General features: G+C 30.3%; 1 long non-coding RNA gene across 1 annotated transcript; it reads right to left on the reverse strand.

Annotated features, from left to right (window-relative positions):
* Window positions 1-3,012: 3,012 nt before the first annotated feature.
* Window positions 3,013-16,669, reverse strand: LOC145824474 (uncharacterized). The gene is made up of 2 exons (XR_014365996.1): window positions 16,420-16,669; window positions 3,013-3,491 (listed from the first exon to the last, which is right to left on the reverse strand). It is a non-coding gene; the product is annotated as an uncharacterized LOC145824474 (long non-coding RNA).
* Window positions 16,670-19,091: the final 2,422 nt, after the last annotated feature.

Raw genomic sequence — 19,091 nt, forward strand, 5'->3', positions numbered from 1 at the left:
CACGCGCGGTCACCTGAAAATCGTTTGAATTTTGATGGGCTTGAGTCGAGATATATAAATAACAACTCGTATTATCAGGGACACCTGGCGTGGGTACTGAATTTCCGCTTGGGCTTCATGGGCCGAAATGCCCAAGCATTGGTAATTCTAATTCTGCTGTCCTTTGTGCTGTTGGGCCTGTAGGTCCATACCCAACTCCCCAAGGAATACAACATTAGAAATTCAATTTTGGGTAAAGGGGTGAAAGTGCCAGACACAGACAGTCAGTCCTTTGTCAAAAGTGTTATTGCTTAAACTCCACAAGAATTTTTCTTCATCCATAACCTCCCTTGTAAAAAGTTTGGGACGCGTAAACTCCGATGTATGATATATTTTAAACCAGATAGTAACACTTTATGTTGGAATATATTTCGGTAAAAATAATTTAATGTAATAAAATAAATAAACAAATCCACATAAATAAATAAAACTTTACAATACTAACAATTATGTAATTGAAATTAGTATACGAATACTATGTCATTAAAACAAAATTTTATTATTATCTTAATATTTATGAATGCCAGATATTTTATCCCCATGAAACAACCACCACTACAAATCAATATTTTTAAAATCGGACCGGCATTGCCGACAACTGGTCCAGATTTTGATCCGAATATACCATTAAATCCGTTTCAATTGAAAAACTAATTCATTTAAATAAAGCAGTGGAACCACAATTAAACCGAAACCAGGTGGAGTGAACCGAAGCCAAGTGGAGTGAACCGGCCGAACTTGTTAAGCTTCGACGAATTTGATCTAGAGTGTTAAAAAAAGCTGCAAAGAGAAATCTTACACAACACCTCACGCATAAGGAAGCTGTGCATTTCCACTAGACCAACATGGCTTAAATATAGATAGTGGATGTATTTTGGTAAACATATTTATATAAATTACATAGATATTAAAATATACAAAATATTTTGAATGAATATATTTTGATTCGTACTTTTTTATTTAAAATTATTTATTAAGTAATTATAATTGATTTCGATTCACCGACAATTGAATCAGTGATTTTTAATGTGGTTACTTTTTTGATTTAACCACTTATCTGAGGCGTCGTTTGGGAACAGGCTAATTTAGTAACTTTTTGGCTATTTGGCTAAAAAAGTAGGTAAAAAAAATTTATATGTCTGGGATGACTTTTTGGCTAATTACGAAAAGATGTGCAAAAAGTAGAGAGAAAAGAGAATCTTTGACTTTTTTGTATGAGTTGTTGGCTTTTTGGCTAAAAATATAACTTTTTGACTTTTTGACTAAAAAGATAAGTCCCCAAACGAGGCCTGAGTTTCATAACGTTGTCATAATCAAAAAGTGCACAATCACATAATGGACAACGAACCAAAATTTTGTTTTGTACTCTCACAAACTTAAGACTCACAGATGGAGAAGAAAAATGAAAAAGAAGATAAATTGCTAAAATTTTATAAATGAAAAGCTTGGAATAGAGACTGCCTTTATATGTAGACTAGACCTGTTGGTGGCTGTTTGGATCACATAAAAATAATGAAAAAAATGACATGACCGGAGCAAACAAAGACGGTGACTGTTCGACAGAAACAGTGGCACTAAATTGGGCCCTAAACTTGGTAGGCCTGGCATTTTCTCTTTTATTTCTCTGAAAATTTGGATAAAGTATGTCTAACAGTGTAATAAAGTTTATGACCTTACGTTTTTTGCAGGACAATATTTTGTTACTTTACGAATCAAAATGTGTACCCCTGCCGCTTGCTTGTGGTATTGTATGGGTTAGAGAATAGTGCCCTAGCGCCCGTTTGTTTTTCATTGTAGGAGTTCGGAGTGCACTTCTAATGATGAATAGTGAAGATAAATTATATTTGTTTTGTATATGAGGTTTGGAGGGATTATAAAAGGTTTTTGGCAAGCGGATTACAAGGTAGGGAGGAGATGATATTAAAATATAGTCCGCTCTGTTTAGTATGTTATTCATTTTGCTTGGTTTTCATTTTTTAAAAACAGTTTTTAAGAAATTTTACATTCTTATTTTTTGTATTTTTTTGTTTTTATTGAATTTTTTAAATATTTTATGCAATTTTTTTAGTTTTCAAATACACCTAACATAAATACATCTAAAAAGTAAAAAATATATATAAAAAAAATCTTTTAAAAATTCACTAAATACCAAAATTACAAAAAAAATACAAGAATTTAGTACATTTTTTGTATTTCTTAATTTTTTAAAATATTTTTTAACAATTTTTTTACTTTTTAGACACATCTAAGTAAGGTGCATCTAAAAAAGTAAAAAAAATGTTTAAAATTTTAAAAATATTCACTAAAAACAAAAAAATACGAAAATTAAAAAACTCAGTTTTTAAAAAACTTAATCCAGAAAACTTAAACCAAACACAGTGATTGATTCTGAAGGACTTTTGGCTAAATATTCGACCGATCAACTGGCCAAGTATAATTTTTAATTTTTTAATTTTTTTTTACAACTTGAGCAATACATTTTGAACATTAATAATGTTTTTATATTTTATGTTAAGTAAAAATCATGATTTTATTTTTTTAATTATTTTTTATTTATTTTATATAAAAATAAATTAATAATTTCTAAATTAACAACTATCATCAAAATAAACACAATTTTACTTAATTCCCTCATTATTAATTCCCCACTTTCAATTTCCTCCAATCTACCTCTAAAAATAAACAGGACGTAAGGGCGTCCTAAGTAGATTAGGTCACATTTCTTTTATAAAAGGATTTAAGTTTGAGTATCCTTAAATTACCTTTCACAAAAGTTTAGATCAATAAATTTGTTTTTTTAAGTTGTAGACGGAATTCAATTCCATGCTAGTAATTAGTTTTAGCTTTGCTGCTTATGAAGGGGAGAAAGAAAGAGTGGGAATGTATTTTTTTTTTTTTTTCTTCAAATTCTCCAATCATGAAACTAAATTATGAAACAGAACAAGCGAGGTACATACCAAAGGGAGGAGAAAAGAGAAAGCAGAAGAAGGTTTTCCCTAAATTGAAGCAAGCTCTATAACAATCAATGGAAGGAAGAGGGAACATACCATTTGTTTCATGAGCAATGCTATAGACCACTAATTTACCATCACTAATCCCACCACTAGTGAGGTGGCAATTGAAAAAAAAGAAAAAGAAAAAGAAAAACAAGGCATAAACCACTAATGAGTGGTCTAAAGTATTTATCTTGTTTCATTCCTTGCTGCTCTCTTACGCTCAGGCACCTGAAAATCATTTTGAATTTTGATGGGCTCCATCCAGAGATATAACTCTATTATCTGGACACCTGGCATGGGTGCTGTACTACTGAATTTACGCTTGAGATGTGTGGGATGTTCAATCGGTAGAATTGAATTTTGTGGGTGTTTACTTTTTAAAATTGGAGCATGAAGAAGAGCCCAATGATTGCATTCAAACCATGAAACCTCCCCGAGGAGCTTCTGGCGATTGTTCTGTGTTTAACAAAGGTAAGTCAATATATTTCACCAATAAATTTTTTAATTACGTAATTGATTTGAAATATTACATAAGTAATATCGCATGATGTACCACGAACTCAAATCTACACATAGAACTAGATAAGTGAACACCTTGTCTCATCCATTAGGACACTCCCTAACAAATAGAGTAATGTCCAAAAGTTCTACTAAATGTCTCGCATGTGTGTGGGACTCACGTCTCACACATGTGAGTCATTTAATAAAAATTTTGATAAAATTTTTAAGATCTTTAACATTTTTGTAACAAATTAGGCGTTAATTAGTGAGGAATTAACACTATCAGATTTTCTCTGTCTCAAAATTCTAGCCAGAAATTAACTCAATTACAGTCTCATTTTCAATTAAAAAGTGCATCATGTAACTATAAATTCTATAATTTATCTGAAATAAATATTGACGACAGAATATATATATATATATATAATTTATATATTTGAATTTTGTACACATAATACTTTTGTTTTCTTATGCGAAGCATTAAGAGGGGAAGCAGGTTATTAGTCATGGATGCCAACTAAGATTTAAACCCTAATTGGAGAGAAAATTGTGTTTGAAGAGAAAAATAATCCCGCACTCTTAACCCCCAGAAACATAAATGATCAGTGGAGTGAAGTCTAAGAAAAGTGCTCAACCAACCAACCAACCAACCTCAAGGATTTTATTTCAATATTGGTAAGCCATCATATTGAAACAAGTGTCCCACAAACCATCAATACGAATCCACTGTTTTCCTTAAGTACTAATAATTAATATATATATAATACTGTTTAGAATGCAAGTGTCTAGAGGTCAACAAACACCCACCCCCCACCCACCCACCCACCCCAGTTTTATTAGTTTTAAGTTTTAATTAATTAATTAGTTTTTTTTTTATATATATATATATAATTTACTTTGGGAATTAAGATACATATAATTATAATCATCATTTGTCCTTCTTGCTTGGGTTGCACCCAGGAAAGAGCAGTCTTTACTTCGTATATATATATAAATAATATCACTAGTCTAGGATTATAGTATTAATTAAACTACTTGCACCAATATATATATATATATATATTTGGTTCATAACCGCCCTACATTAATCTTACCGTCATCCTAATAGTCTTTTGTTATTTCAAGTGGACAAATAAAATAAGGTAATTTTAATTAACAACAAAGAATGACGTGACATGTTATGAATGGCGTTTTATCCAAAAAAAATTTTGATCCAAAGGTTGAAAATGTTGAGATCAATGGTTGAGATATGAGAAATGTAGTTGTGCCACAATCGTGTATTAATTTACTGGTGAAGTAACATTTAAAATTTGACATCATCGAATTAGCAAATAACAAAACCAATTAGTTTAGTTTACTTGATCACCATAATTCTATTAAGGATTTAGTCTTAACAGGGAAGTTATGGATTTAATTCTCCCTAAAGGGGAGTTGAATTAAAAGTAGGATTAGAAACGAACCGAGTTGAGTTTTAATATGTTTGAGCTTGTTTATTAGGATTTTAATGAGTTTGAGATTGAGCTCAATAACAATTTAACAAACCGAGCTCGAACCCAGTTGGTTTAGGCTTGACTCGAGCTCGAGCCTAAGCCTATTCACAAGCCTTAACGAGTCAAAAAATTATAGATTCATACTTGTGTATGAGACTAAAATTACAATTGAAACTTTAATTATATAATTATATATATATATAAGCATACTAAAAAAAATCAATATTTTACTAAAATAATAATATCTACACAACTATTATATAAATGTATCATCTATAATTAACTATTATTTACGTTTAAATTTTTTAGTTGTATAAATGTGACGACCCAAACTTACTAACCGTGAATTTAATTAATTAATTATGTGTTAAATCCTAAATGAGATATGTGCCAATGTGATTTAATTGGTTCATACCTGTCCCAATCGAGAAGCTGTCTATTGTGAGCTCGGCTTTGAAACTGAAATTGACAGCCTTAATGGGTTCAGAAACCGAAATTGAGTACATGGATATGCTAATGAGAATTTTTAAAGCCATTTTGGAAGTTTAATTGAAAATTTATTTCATCGGATTCCTTAAAGTGTGTTTGGGTGGTTTAATTGTAACTTTACGCTGTAAATTGAAGGCCGTAGAGGCTTCAGAAACTAGAATAGAATACATAATTATAATTAGCATGATTTTTAGGACTTAATATGAAGTTTTACAAAAATTGATTCAAAATGAATTAATTTGATTATATTAATTTAATTATGTGTTCAAATTTAATTGTGATATTGTGAACATATGTGTTTGGATATGAAAATTGAAAGTCTTAACGGCATCCAAAATCAAAATTGGTTACATAAATAAATTATTTTGAATTTTTAGAACACTATGATAAGTTTAATTGGAATTAATTCAGTTTACTGAAATTGTGATCGGATTGAGCCTTAATTGTAACTATTCTGAGTAAATTGAGTTTTATGACAACTTTGATTAATTGTATTTGCCTAAGATGTTGCATGATTAGTATTTAATTCAGCACTATTCATGATTTAAAATTTGATTAAGTGTAGTAAGTGTTTGGGCATTTTGTGATGGTGAGTGTAGGAGGTTAAATTGTGGTAGGTGTATTGAGATCTAGGTGCGTGTGTGCAGAGAAATCAATGTGGGTGTGTGTATGTGACTACACGTGATGTGCAATTCAAATGGGAGGGTGTGTGTATAATCTGATGCTTAGAATGAAGGTTTTTATTCCTTTGGTTCATTATGTTGAGAATATAGAGAGAGAGAGAGAGGGAAAGAACTCATCTAGAGAGAGAGAGCTCAAGATTTTGAAGAGGAAGAAGAAGAGAGCTAGGAAGAGACCATCCTATAATCTGAAATCAAGCTTTAGGTAAGTGGCCTTTGGTAATTTTAGATTACTGACCGGTTAGGACACTAAACCAATAGTGATGGGTTTGGGTCGTGACAATAAATAACGTAATTATCATATTTTTTATACATGTTTTTACATTGTTTAATATATAAATAATAAATGTTTAACAAGTCAGCTAACAAGTCGGGTTTTAGTATGTTTTCACTTATTTATTAAAATTTTATCGAGTGTGAACTCGGGTTCAAACGTAAATAAATAAATAACGAACTGAGTTCGAATAAGTTCTTACTGAGTCAAACTCAAACTTATTCATGAACGATTTTGTTCATTTACAATCTTAATTAAGGCCGAGTTTGGCAAGTCAAATATAATCTAAAAAGTCAAAAAGTTACACAAAAAGCAAAAAATGTATTACTATTCACAAATAAAAAATATTAAAAAAATATTTTATATATTTTTATAATATAAATCTATTGACAATGTCACAGCCGTTAAGCAGGCCATGATACACTTCTCTTGGGGCAAAAAAAAAAAACTGCCTTCTTCAGGGCAAATAACTTTTGGACAGTGATGGTCAGTCTGTAGAGGCTACCATAAGTCCCATTTTAATAATCTGAACCGTTTGATATGTAGAACTCGTTGATTAATATTTGCCTGTAAAAAATCACATTGATCGGATATCGTTAACTATATGATCAAATCAGTTTTGTATAAACAAAACGGATGGTGTGATAGTTAACTGTTGAACAAAACTAATCCGATCATATAGCTATTGATATCCGATCAATATGATTTTTTACAAGCATATAATACTCGACGATTTGTACATATTGAACGGTTCAGATTATTAAAATGGGACGCATGATAGCCCCCACAGACCGACTATCACTGTCCAAAAGTCATTTATCTCGAAGGAGGCAATTATTTCTGTGGAGACATGCTGCGCAGCCGCAGGAGAGCCGTACAATCAATTAATTTTCTTCCACTATACATTTTATTTATATAATTTTTTATTACATATTTTTTCGTAAAAAAATAAAAAATTAACCTAAACATCTATATTTTTTTCCTCAACTTTTTAGTTCAAAAAGATAAAAAAAATACTTATTTAAGACATTCCAAACAACCTCTACAAGGCAAACATTTAGTGATTTGCAAGGAATGAAAAACTAACCTTCATAAATATTAATAATTTAATAACTAACAATTGAGTTCGCTAATTAAAAAAAGAAAAATTAGCAATCTATATGCTCTTAGCCATTAAAACTTCATTACCATGTAGGGGCCGTGGGTACTTTGCGATTGTAGGTTGCCTGATTGGATATATTATCGGATTTTATTTTTTATTAAAAAAATATATTTTATTAATGATAATAAAATATTACAACTCATATTAAACTCCCAAAGGATGAGTAAATATTATATATAATAGCGATATTACATGATAATATCATATTTAAGGATTGTTTGGAATAACTTAAATAAGTGTACTTTTTGTCTTTTTACGAAAAGATGTGCAGAAAAGTAGAGAGGTAATGTGATGAAAAAAAATAAAAAGATGAATTATTTTGGATATGCCAAACTTAGCCTTAATAGCGAGAGATAAGACTTTTTAATACTTAATTTCATTTATAATTTTTTATTGGCGGGTGACACTATTATCCACAATTTCCTCAAATCAACAAAAATAAAAAATAAAAAATAATGATAGGGGACAAGAAACTATTGGCAACTAACGAACTAACCAAAAACAACCTCAAAAATAAACCATTCTACATAAAATTAAAAAATAAAAAAAATTTGATAAAAAACACCTAAGATATGAGGATTATGTTTGACTATGTAATGTAGGAAAATATATCAAAAAGAAGAGAAAATAATAAGATTAAACTACGAATAAATCTAAACTTGATATATTCTTTCTAAGAAAAAATAATATTGAGAAAATTCTCAATTTTATTAATTAAACAAAAACTTAAACTCCATTGCCATAAAGTTTACATCTTTATTTATATTAAAATAATTTTTACTAATCAAGAAAATCTATATATGTATATATATATATTCTTGCTAGTCAAAAATATTTAAAAAGAAAAATATTAATTTTTGTCAAACAAAAAAATTAACTAAATAGACAACCTAAATAAATAAAAAAATAAATATTTTAATCTTAAATAATAATTACAGTAAAATACTAAAATAATAAAATAAAATATATAACTTTAAATTTTAATCTGCCTCACTACGAGATGAGTAGGAAAAACAATCTATAAGGTGATGTTTATTTTGAGGGATTATTTCATGGAATTGGACTATTAATCCATCTATTATTTGGTTTAAAATTTTTGCGTCGGACTATTAGTCCCTCCGGACTAATAGTCCCAAATCCATTGGACTATTGTGTCCCATGGAGGGGTGGGGACACAAATGGAGGGATAATGGGGGACATGAGATTAGGTGGTGAAATGACCATTTTGACCCTCTACTATTTAATTATGTATTATATTTAGTAAAATTCAATAAAATTTAAATGTCCTAATTTAAAAATAAAATAACTCTATTTAATTTTTATTGATGTTTTATTTATGTAATTTTTTAAAATAATTTTTTATAGATATTTTATTGATGTTTTATTTTAAAATTTTGTTTATATTTCATTTAATTTCATTATTTAAATTTTAATAGATGTTTTATTTAATTTCGTTATTTAATTATTATTTTTTTAAAAAAAATTATTTAAAATTTTAATTAAAAAAATAACATATATTTTTATTGATATTTTATTTATTTAATTTATTTAATTTTTAAAAAATAAATTTATTTAATTGTGTAAAAAATAAAATAAAATAAATTTTTATTTAATCTAGTTAAAATTAATTAAAATATAAAAGATATGTTTAATATTACTATTACTTAGTAAATAATTGAAAAGGGTAAAATAGTTATTCGAACATTTATTATTCTTCATAGTATTCTAAACAAACATATGATTCATATCTTATCCAACCAAATAGTCATTTTTTGACATCTAATCCCGTAATTAAACAAACATAGGATATAAATTCAATCTAATCAAATAGTCCAAAGACAATATATCTTATGACTAATAGTCTGAGAAGTTTTAATCCCTCCTTATTCAGTCCGTCTAAATAAACACACGCAGAGAGAACGGTGAATAATGGGAGTTCTACATGTTTGATTTGACCATTTTTTTTTTTTTTTTTTAAACAAAGAAAGTTGACCATTCGCGGGTTATTTGGATTTTAGTCTTCTTTTGACAAGAGGTCAAAAACATTTTTTTTTAGTTTTTAATTTTTTTAAGTTACATTACTTTTTTATATTTTATTTTATTTTTTCAAAAAAGAAAATGTTAACCTATTTTTCAAAACAACTCTTACTTATTTAGTGTATATTTTAATTTTTAATGAAAAAATATAATTAAAAAAAATAGAAAGATGATGTGGGAAAAATAAATACACTTATCAAATAAATACATTTATTTAGTGCGTTTCCAAACAACTCCTTAATCTCCCTTATTTTGGGAAAAAAAATGATACAGAAAAAAGTTTTCTTTTACTAAATGGAGGTTAATTATTAAGTTTGTACGAGCACAAAATAATTCTTCTCGTATGATCCTGTTGATCAAGTTTGCGCTCCTCCAAACATTGTCGCTTTACTTCCTGAAAACACAAATATGAGCTAGCCGGCGGGTGTGTGCCGAAAACCCCTCCGATGCTTAAGTCAGCAACTAGACAATAGACAATAAGCTCTATTTCCTCTAAAGTAAGAATTGTGATTGTAATACTTGTCCATAGGTCCTGCTATGAGTTTTTATGAATTTCGCCTGTCATAATCCTAGTAGGACTCTTATTCCTGAATGTAGAGTCCTCCTAGGAATCATATTTCTGAAAGATAATGCTTACTTTTCAACACCCTCCTCACTGATTTAACCAAGTGAAATGGTCTTACCTCGGTAGTATGACAAAAACAACCGAGCTAACTTCGCTATACTTAGGTGGCAGCTTTAACCGTGCTTCACTTAGCTCGGTCTCACCTTGCTCTTACAACTCTACTCGGCGTGTCCACAATCGATGCCTTAGCTTGGTTACTGTCCAATTATACCTTGGACTAGAGTATATGGACTGAGCTATTTTACAGTAATCTCTCCAACCGAGGCAACTGTCACCATACTTAGACCGAGCTAAGAAAGCTAGGTCCAATTCACGAAGTCCTTTTTACTATGGCTCACTAACCGGCCCATTGCAATGTCTTCACCTAGCTCGGCCCAAATTTACACATTTTACTCTCTCAAAGTTGATTTTGATTAATCAACGAGACTAATCCGCTGACAAGAAATATGGAGTTTAGTTCTCTCCATGTTTACGTGAGTTTTTTGAATCTTTCTTGTTAGTTTAATTGTGTTGTATATTGATGACTAATTTCTTAAGGGAAATTTGGCTATAAACTCTTTTTACCTTTCTTTCATTGTTAAAAAGACTAAGAAAAAAATTATACTTTCTAAACCTCTTTATAATTATAAAGTCTTGCATAAAGGACAAAATTTATTATTTAAATATTTTATCAGACTATTATACCCTAAACTAAATCTTTCCACCTTCTCCACCCACTCTCTCCCTACCTTCTCTGTCTCTCTCCTCTTTCTCTAACTTATTCAAGCTTCAGATCTGGAAGCTCAGTCTTGGAACTCCTCTTCCTTCTCTCCCTTTATCAGTCTTGGAACTCCTGCGTCGACCTCGTCAATGCCGTCGGCATCCGATCCTCTTCCGCCGCTCCTTCTGGCGAACACGCCAAGTTTCGCCGCGTCTCTATTGATTTGATCTTCCTATGTATATGTGTATGTATTTGTTTATATATATGTGTGTGCATGTATGTATGTATGAGTCATATATATATCGATAAGTGAATGTATGTATTTATATATATGTGTATGTATATATGACTCATACATACATGTGCATATGTATATATTTATATATATTGGTAAGTGAGTGTATGCATGTATATTACGCGAAGGCTACGGTGGCGATTGTCGCTGGACTCTGGCTATAGATATACATATATTTATATATATATATATATATATATATGGAGAGAGTCAAATATGTTGATGTGCGATTAGCATTTCCATCGATTTGAGGTTCAATACCGATCTAGTGTTCTAGATCAACGCTGTCGCAGCACTCTAGGAGGCGACAAAGGCATGATTGGTGGAGTTGTTTGGTTATACATATTTTTTTTAAACACAGATCTGAGTTTTGAATATATATGTATATGTATATATTTGTGTGTATGAGTGTTGTTGAACACATGTATTCTTTGAAATCAAAAGATAGAGAAATATTTGGATATGTTCTCTGAAATGGCCACTTCAGTCAGATTATGATTATTTCGATATTTGGATGTTTTTGTTTAGTTTTTGATCTTTGTGTTTTGTGGTTATATATCTTTGTAGTATAGATTTGTGTTTTTCCTGGTTTTTGAATTGATCTGTTCATTCTCAGTTTGTTCAATGGATGATCTATTCAATTTCTCTCTCTTTCTCTCTCTCTGATAAGAATCTCTCTAATCAGAATTTCACACAGAAATTTTACTCTTAATTAAAGTAAAATTTTACTCTGATTAAAAACATGTTGATTTGTTTAAAAATATAAAATTTACTTTTGAATCATAGTAAACTTTACTCTATGATTCAAAGTAAAATTGTACTCTGAATCAGAATAAAGTTTACTATGATTCAAAGTAAAACTTTACTTTGAAATTTTACTTTGGTTAAAAATATGTTGATTTACTTAACAATATAAAGTTTTACTTTGAATCATAGTAAACTTTACTCTGATTCAAAGTAAAATTTTACTTTGAATTAGAGTAAAGTTTACTGTGATTTTTACTCTGAATCAGAGTAAAGTTTACTATGATTTAAAGTAAAATTTTACTCTGAAATACACTATGAAGATGACTTAATAAGAGAGCTGATAGATATGAGGGTAATATAATAAAAGAAACAAGTTTTAAAATATTAGGGGCTTTTGAAAGTACCTATATAATTCTTGTCATTTTAAAAGACAAATTAGATAGTGAGTATTACGAAATCCCCCTTTTCTTAAACTTAATTTCTTTCATAATCAGGATGTGATGTATGTTTTTATGATATTTCTAATTTGTCTTCATTATATATATATAGAGAAAAGATATAATACTGCTATTAGCACATCATCAATTATTTTGGACCTTATATTTTTTAGTATTTTTTTATTACAATAATGACCTCAAATGAAATTACTAAAAAGGACATCAATAATTTTGGGACACCTCATCTCACAATTAAGCCACACACCCACCATATCATGAGTTTTGATTTATGAGAGCACCCACCTCTTTCACCACCCATCCATCTTCCTCAAATCCCACCTTCAAAACCTATCCACTCTCAAAATCTTGAAAACCCTTTAGCAGTAATATTCCAGTGGCAGCGATGGCAACCATTTGATTATATATATTTCTTGGGCAATAACAATGAGCGGAAGTTTTTTCGGCAATTACAACTCCATGAGATGAGATGAATACAACAATAAAAACTCAGAAGATATTCATAGTTTTGATGGTATTCTTAACTCAGAGAAGATTGACTTTGTAATGGTAAGTTTCTTGAAAAAAATGACAAAAATAATAAAAATTGTTCGTCATTTTTTTCAGGACTGAACTCGCGAATATATTATCGAAATTTGGAAAAACAGGCCTAACGTTGTTTATTTGTTCGGGAATAGAAAACCGAAGCAGCAACCGAAGCAGACAAACAAAGGAAGTCGGACCACCCTTGGGTGGTCAACCAATCGGTTGACTAAGGAGTCGACTGGTGGGTGAAATCCTACCTAATTTTGCTCACATAGAGAGCATACAAAATACAGTGAGGCCATGGATAAATGATAAAAAACAAATCAAAAAAGTATGAAAGTGGATTGTGTTATGTGTATGAAAAAAATAATAATAAAAAAATCAAACGGATTGGCAAATCTTGTAATAAAGTAGAGAAAAACCTTCTTAATCACCACAAAAAAAAAATTTCACTGGTTTTGGAAGGTTTTACCGTCGTGAGTTTTGTTAGGATTTTGGGAGAAAGACTTTTGGTGGTGTGGAAGTGTGGTGGTATGCATTTGAATGGATTGAATATTTTTGTAAGGATAATTTTGATTTTATTTGGAGGAAAAAAGAGATTTTAAGGAATTTTATAATTTATAAGTAGAGATTCAAATAAATAAAAGATCTAAAATAATTAGTGGCGTACTAATAACCACACTCGAAATATAAGCTATCGCTGATTAGGGGATTGTTTAGGCTTTCCTAAATAAGTACACTTTTTTATCTTTTTGGACAAAAAAGTTGAGGAAAAAAATATGGTTGTTTGGGTTTACTTTTTGACTTTTTATGAAAAAAAATGTATTAAAAAATTATATAAATTAGTGTGTAGGAGAAAGTAGAGAGAGTAGCAGTATGGCCAACCGTCCTGGGCAGAGGCAATTGACATAAGGAATGGTTGCCTCATTTGCGGGCATTGCATTGGATTGTGATGTTTGGTCCGTGGGGGCCCACCAAGGGTCCCTTTTTGCTAATCGAAACTGTTCAATATGTAGAACTCGTCGATTATTATATACTTGTAAAAAATCACGTTGATCGGATATCGATAGTTATCTGATCGGATTGATTTTTTTCAATTGTTAACTATAACACCATCCATTTTTTTTATATAAAACTGATTTGATCATATAGTTACGGATATCCGATCAACATGATTTTTTATAGACAGATTATCAAAACGGGATCCGTGATGGCCCCCCACAGGCGGAACAACAACTTGCTTTTTGTGCAATATGGCTGTACAATGTTTTTAAAAAAATTAGCTTCACTTGTGGACGTCAAACTGAGTTTTATTATTTTTTGTGTAAAATTATTTTTTTTATTATTTTTTTTATGAATAGTGATAATTTTTTAATTTTTTTGTAATTTTTTAACTTTTTAAATTATTTTGAGGATGTCGGGCTACATATGAGAGCATTAATTGCCGATTGAGGAACAAATTCTTGTAACCATTATTGCTCGTGAATAAATAGCCAACAAAATTAGGCAACCAAGCTGATAAATTTTTTTTTTTTTTTTTTTGGATAAATTACACTTACATCTTTGAGATTTGAATTTAATACACATCACTCTCTAATATTTGAGAAATTACATTGACTCCCTTGTCATTGCAATTATTTGGATGCAATTAACATTGGTATAAAAAAAAAAAATATTGAATTCATGCACTTTCTCTTCTTTTTTTTTTACTTTGCTTTACATCTTATATATATATATATATATATATTTTTCCCCTTCCTTTACCTTTTTATTTTTCTATCAGGAGTTACTGTCTTTTTATATAAGTAGGGAAGTTTGTGAAATGACACGATTAATCAAAGGAGTGAAAATATAATTTTTTAAACTTCAAGAGGTAATATGTGTTAAATCCAAATCTCAAAAAGTATCAGTGTGATTTATCCATTTTTTATTTTTTATATAAGTTGTATTATCAAAGAGAGTGGGTGCAGAAAATATTTAATCAATGTTGCCACAAAAAAAAGCTAGCACATAGTTATAACTTCCCACCTGTGACAATTTCTTTCCATTATAATGGCCACGTTTAGAAAATTTGTTATTTTAGTAAATTAAATTTTTTATATTTAGAAAGATGATTAGATTTTTTTATAATTGAATGTGATATTTTTGAAAGAAAAAATGAAATAATTATAAATTTAATGTGATATTTTATTAATTATTTTAATTTATTGTATCTTATGGTAAATCTTAGTCGTAAAAAATTCCTAAACCTACGTTTCAAACAGGCCAATGTCAATCTGCTAGCCAGGCTGGGAATCGCTGAAGAAGGAAACATGCAAACAAATACATATATAGACATCACGTCCTCCATTGCTTTTATTTTTGGATCTTGAATTTGTGAGTGGTTTGTAGAATGAAAAGAAAAGTAGTGGTGGTAGAGATAGTGACCACGGTGGTAGTTTGGCGGAGTGGTGGAGGCAATAATGATTGTTGTGCAAGTTTATTTCTATACTTGGTGCAAGTTTTTATTGGCTCCGTTTGGGAAGAGAGGTTTGGAGTTTTTTTGGCTAAAATAGTTACAAAAAACAAAATAAGTTTTTTAGCCCAATAAGACAAAACATCACATCCAACACATAATCATTACATTCTTTCTCTCACAAAAAAGTCAAAAAAATTAAAAAAGCTGAAAGCCTTTCCCAAATTAGGCTTTTTAGCCCTAGGTTAAAATAATTAAAAAAAATAAAAAAGTCAAAAAGCCAACCCACTTTCCAAACGAAGCTATTGTGTATAGTTATAATAACAAATATTTTAATCTATAGTGTAATTATTTTCTAACTGTCATACCTATTTGTAATTTGTCCAAAAAAAACATGATAATATTCATCAGATGTCAAAATATCATTTTTCTGTTATGAAACATTTATGAATTCCGAATTTATAAATAAATTTGTGAAAGAAAAATAGAAAGAAAAATTACAAATCAATAATATCTTCATAAAATATTTACAAATTCATGAAATAATATATAATTTTAATTACTAAAACTAATATAAAGTTTACCATTTATTTGAATCTTTTTTCGAGTAATGATATATAAATAGAAAATTCATATAAAATTTTTATATATAATGATATGGCTAAATGGTGACTTTTCATTTTAAAATAAAATATCATAAAGATGTTTTATATTTACAATAATGCCGCTATTCCATCATTCTTGTGGTATTTTTTTATTATTTATAAATAGCATTTTTCTTTTTAAAAAAAAACATGCATAAAATCCAATTTTCCCAAAATAAAATGAAAGAGATTTGCAAAAATTAAAAAAAGAAAAACTTGTTTCATTTCACAAATTTCTGCACAAATCAATATTCAAACACAGTTTAAAGTGCTGTTGACAAGATCAAGTAAACAGATTTTTTTACCTGAGAGAGCATGTACGGATTTGACCTTTAGCTCGATTGTTGCAGACTTAGCCAATAGAGAGAGAGATTTCAGAGAGCTCTGATCGAATCGAGCAAAGCCAAAACCTGTGAGCAGTACCTGCTTTTTTGCAGCAGTCTGCCATTTGATGCTCTCTCTACATTGCATGCAAGCTTGTTTTTTTTATCATTTCATTTTATTTATTTTTGGTTTGGTTGAACCCCACACACAGTGCATTATTTCTTTTTCTCTGGGTTTGTTGATTCAATTCACTTCAATTCAATTAATACCCAAAAAAAAATTAAAAAAATGGTGTGACAGGTAACAACCACCAGCACATCTCTTTCTATCTTTATCTACCCTCCACCATGGAGAGGACCATAACATATGGTTGGTGAGGTTTGTTTATAAATATATTATTTTAGTAATTTTTTAATTTTTTATAAAAAATATGTAAAAAATAAAAAAAATGATGTAATAATTTATAGTGACTTTTTAACTAAAATAGTTAACTCTCAAATGAGATCTGGGTTTCCAATTGGATGAGAAAGTGTAATTTCTTCAAAACTTGACTTCTTTCGTGGCAAAATGACTTTTAGCTCATTTGGTAAGGATAAATTTTACTTTTATCTTTTAAATTATAGTTTTTCATTTTTTATTATTCTTAAACTAACATTTTTATCTATTTAGTTTTTGAAATTTTGTATTTCAATTCATATGGTTCAATTGAAGACGGTCAATCCAAGTCAATAATTGTAAAAACCTAACATAATGGATAAAATAATAAATTTACAGTTAGAGAACTTAAATCATGTAAACAAAAACTCATTTTCTTACCTATAATATATTAGATAACTTACACTCTACAAAAGCACTCATATTCTTCTCCATCCCACATTTAAAAATAGTGAATAAAAAAAGTAACTGTTTGATTATATGGTTTAAATCGTTCAAATTTTAAAATATATTTTGTGTCCATAAAATTAGGTTTCAAAAATTACTGATTTGGACAACATTCTCAAATTTAACCATATTCGTTAAAATAAAAAATGCAAAAGATTAAATAAATAAAATAAATAATTTAAGAATGAAATTAAAAAAAAAAAGTAGTGTTATTTTTTTTAATTACAATTTTGTCCAAATATGAAGTTCTATTTTTACCCTCATCCATAACTTTCTAATCTTAATTTTCCAAACTCTAACCCTAATTATACAATCCATTCACAGCCACCATCTTGAACTCCCACCCCCCCCCCACCAGCGACCTCCTTCATAGCCATCACCCCCTCTTCAGACATTCCTCGTTGCCGATCCTCTTTCTCACCGTTGCTTATCCTCTTTCATCGGCTCTCGCCATCGTCCCATAACATCTCGTCGAGCTTTGAAACCCAGACCCATCACGAACCAAACTCACATTTTCCATTACGAGAGAGAGAGAGAGAGAGAGAGAGAGAGAGAGAACTCTAGGTACGAACTGGGTCCCTTCGTTGTTGCGTGAACCAGTCATCATTCACCATCGTCGCCTCTCATCTCCTCTATTTTATAATCTTTCTTCTTCTACCCTAGATCTCTTTTTCTCTTATACATGGTATTGGATTTTAGAGATGAACTGGGTAGCGGTAATGGGGGTTTGGGGGTTTGATGCGATGGTGTCGGACTAGTTCATGACGACGCTAGTTATGGTAGTGGCGAAGCCTGAGAAAGCATGATGGAGGGGGAGTAAGAAAGGTTGTCTACGGTGAAGGGCTGTTGACAATGGCAGGGGTTGCCAAAAGAAGAAAAGTTGGGAGTCTAAAGTATAGGCGTATAGTTGGTATTAATGTGGGAGTTCAAAAAGAAGCTAAGGGTTTTAATTATGTGAGTGAGAAGTCCAAAAGAACATTTTGCAACACACATTAAAAAATGTTGATAGTTCCCAACCTTGCCCTTTCTCTCTTATTTAGATTATTAATGTGGGGGTTCAAAAAGAAGATGAGGGTAGAAGTGTAAAAATGGCCTGCAGTCCGTGGGCGGCCCGAAGCTCATCTACGGCCCGTGTTAAGCCCCGAGCCCAACCCGAGACCCTAGGCCAGGACTTGAGCATGAGCTTGAGCCATCATTTTAAAACCTGGCCCAGCCCGTTGGCCCGCTCAAGGTTCGGCCTACCCCGAGGCCCGATGTCTTTTTTAGTGGAAAATAATAAAATTTTGATAAAAAAAAATTTTTAAAAAATGTTCAAGCCTGTCCAAGCCCGAATACCCCCTGGGCCTAATTTTCTAACCCATGACCTGGTTCGAATTTTGACGAGATCCCGCGAGACTTGACATGGGTCAGGCCGAGCCAAATTTACACCATTAAATGAGGGTTTCAATTATGTGAGTAGAAAGTTCAAAATAAATAAATAAAAACATTTAGCAACATGCATAAAAAAAAATTGTGGAGAGTTCCCAATCCTGCCCCTTCTCCCTTATTTAGATTGTTGTGGATGTAAATTACAATTTGTATTTTAAAAAAAAAAATCAGCTTTTTGCCAAGTGATCAAATGCAAAATTCAACTTGTACACCATTGACATTTTGGTAAACTTCAATTCTACCTAACTCTTTTTTTTTTTTTTCTTTTTTTTTTGGGGGGGGGGGGGGGGGGGGGGGGGGGCCGCGTGTGTGTCGCCTATCTTGCAACCACAGGGCCAATCAT

Source organism: Camellia sinensis, chromosome 4 (assembly GCF_055761805.1).
Source record: "Camellia sinensis isolate YWXY chromosome 4, ASM5576180v1, whole genome shotgun sequence".
Lineage (NCBI taxonomy): Eukaryota > Viridiplantae > Streptophyta > Magnoliopsida > Ericales > Theaceae > Camellia > Camellia sinensis.